At 42.7% G+C, this 2,925-nt stretch overlaps 1 non-coding gene across 1 annotated transcript; it reads right to left on the reverse strand.

Moving 5' to 3' along the window:
• Positions 1-468: 468 nt before the first annotated feature.
• Positions 469-576, reverse strand: LOC148564388 (small nucleolar RNA R71). The gene has a single exon (XR_015883961.1). It is a non-coding gene; the product is annotated as a small nucleolar RNA R71 (small nucleolar RNA).
• Positions 577-2,925: the final 2,349 nt, after the last annotated feature.

Raw genomic sequence — 2,925 nt, forward strand, 5'->3', positions numbered from 1 at the left:
CTAAGAGAAGCTAAAGCACAACCCTCTGGAGAGGACCTGACAAAAACTTTCGAAAAAGAAGGAGACATGGCCGAACCAAGTAACAATGGTGGAGATGCAAGGAAGATGCTTGGTGACTTTATTGCACCCTCTTCTAACTTCTACGGAAGAAGCATCTCAATTCCTGCCATTGGAGCAAACAACTTTGAGCTTAAGCCTCAATTAGTTTCTCTAATGCAACAGAATTGCAAGTTTTATGGACTTCCATTGGAAGATCCCCATCAGTTCTTAGCTGAATTCTTGCAAATCTGTGACACTTTCAAGACCAATGGAGTTGATCCCGAGGTCTACAGGCTTATGCTTTTCCCTTTTGCTATAAGAGACAGAGCTAGAACATGGTTGGATTCACAACCTAAGGAAAGCCTGAACTCTTGGAAAAAGCTAGTCAGTGCTTTCCTAGCCAAGTTCTTTCCACCTCAAAAGATGAGCAAGCTTAGAGTGGAAATCTAAACCTTCAGACAGAAGGAAGGTGAGTCCCTCTATGAAGCTTGGAAAAGATATAAGCAATTGATCAAAATGTGTCCTTCTGACATGCTTCCAGAATGGAGCATCATATGTATATTCTATGATGGTCTGTCTGAGTTGTCAAATATGTCATTGGACCATTCTGCAGGAGGATCTCTTCATATGAAAACCCCTGCAGAAGCTCAGGAACTCATTGAAATGGTTGTAAATAACCAGTTCATGTACACCTCTGAGAGGAGTGCTGTGAACAATGGGACGCCTCAGAAGAAGGGAGTTCTTGAAATTGATACTCTAAATGCCATATTGACTCAGAACAAAATATTGACTCAGCAAGTCAATATGATTTCTCAGAGTCTGAATGGATTGCAAGCTGCATCCAACAGTACTAAAGAAGCATCTTATGAAGAAGAAGCTTATGATCCTGAGAACCCTGCAATGGCAGAGCTGAATTACATGGGAGAACCCTATGGAAACTCCTATAATCCTTCATGGAGAAATCATCCAAATTTCTCATGGAAGGACCAACAGAAGCCTCAACAAGGCTTCAACAATAATGGTGGAAGAAATAGGTTTAGCAATAGCAAGCCTTTTCCATCATCTTCTCAGCAACAGATAGAGAATTCTGAATAGAGCCATTCTGGCCTGGCAACCATAGTCTCTGATCTATCCAAAACCACACTAAGTTTCATGAATGAAACAAGGTCCTCCATTAGAAATTTGGAGGCACAGGTGTGTCAGCTGAGTAAGAAGATTACTGAAACTCCTCCCAGTACTCTCCCAAGCAATATAGAAAAAAATCCCAAGAGAGAGTGCAAGGCCATAACTATGACCAACATGGCCGAACCTGGAGAGAGTGAGGAGGACGTGAGTCCCAGTGAGAAAAGCCTCATGGGACGTCCTCTGGATAGAAAGGTGTTTCCCTTTGAGGAACCAAAGGAATCTGAGGCTCATACAGAGACCATAGAGATTCCATTGAACTTTCTTCTGCCATTCATGAGCTCTAATGAATATTCTTCCTCTGAAGAGGATGAAGACATCACTGAAGAGCAAGTTGCTAAGTATCTAGGAGCAATCATGAAGTTGAATGCCAAGTTATTTGGTAATGAGACTTGGGAGAATGAACCCCCTTGTTCACCAATGAACTGAATGCATTAATGAGGCAGACATTACCTTAGAAGAAACCGGATCCTGAAAAATTCTTCATACCTTGTACCATAGGCACCATGACCTTTGAGAAGGCTCTGTGTGACCTGGGGTCCGGGATAAACCTTATGCCACTCTCTGTAATGGAGAAACTGGGAATCTTTGAGGTACAAGCTACAAGAATCTCACTAGAGATGGCAGATAAATCAATGAAACAGGCTTATGGACTAGTAGAGGACGTGCTAGTGAAGGTTGAAGGCCTTTACAACCCTGCTAATTTCATAATCCTAGACACTGTGAAGGATGAGGATGAATTCATCATCCTTGGCAGCCCCTTCCTAGCCACAGCAAAAGCTGTGATTGATGTTGACAGAGGAGAGTTGGTCCTTCAGTTGAATGAGGACTACCTTGTATTCAAGACTCAAGGTTCTCCTTCTGTAACCATGGAGAGGAAGCATGAAAATCTTCTCTCAATACAGAGTCAAACAAAACCCCCACATTCAAAGTCTAAGTTTGGTGTTGGGAGGCCACAACCAAACTCTAAGTTTGGTGTTGAGAGGCCCCAACCCTGCTCTGATTATCTGTGAGGCTCTATGAAAGCTCCATGTCAAGCTATTGATATTAAAAAAGTGCTTATTGGGAGGCAACCCAATGTTATTTAATTATATCTATTTATTTTCCATTGTCATTTGATGATTTCTTTAGGTTGATGATCATGTGAAGTCACAAAAACAACTGAAAAATCAAAAAAAGAATGAAAAACAACATTAAAAACAGCTCACCCTGGACGAAGAGCTTACTGGCGTTTAAACACCAGTAAGAGTAGCAGATTGGGCATTAAACGCCCAGTCTGGCACCATTCTGGGCGTTTAACGCCAGAAATAGGCACCAGACTGGCGTTTAACGCCAGAACAGGGCACCAAGTTGGCGTTAAACGCCAAGAAGGGGAGAAAAGCTGGCGTTAAACGCCAGAAACAAGCAGCAATCTGGCGTTTAACGCCAGAATTGCACTCTAAGGGCATTTTGCACGCCTAAATGGAGCAGAGATGCTAAGTCCTTGACCCTTCAGGATCTGTGGACCCCACAGGATCCCCACCAACCTCAACTCACTCTCTCTTCTTCACACCTTTTCATAACACTCTTCCCCAAATACCCTTCACCAATCACCTCCATATCTCTTCCGAAATATCCTTCACCAATCACCTCCATATCTCTTCCCAAATACCCTTCACCAATCACCTCATTCACTTTTCCCCAAAACACCACCTACTTTCAAAT

The sequence above is a fragment of the Arachis ipaensis genome, chromosome B5 (genome assembly GCF_059453495.1).
Source record: "Arachis ipaensis isolate K30076 ecotype BB chromosome B5, ASM5945349v1, whole genome shotgun sequence".
Taxonomy (NCBI): domain Eukaryota; kingdom Viridiplantae; phylum Streptophyta; class Magnoliopsida; order Fabales; family Fabaceae; genus Arachis; species Arachis ipaensis.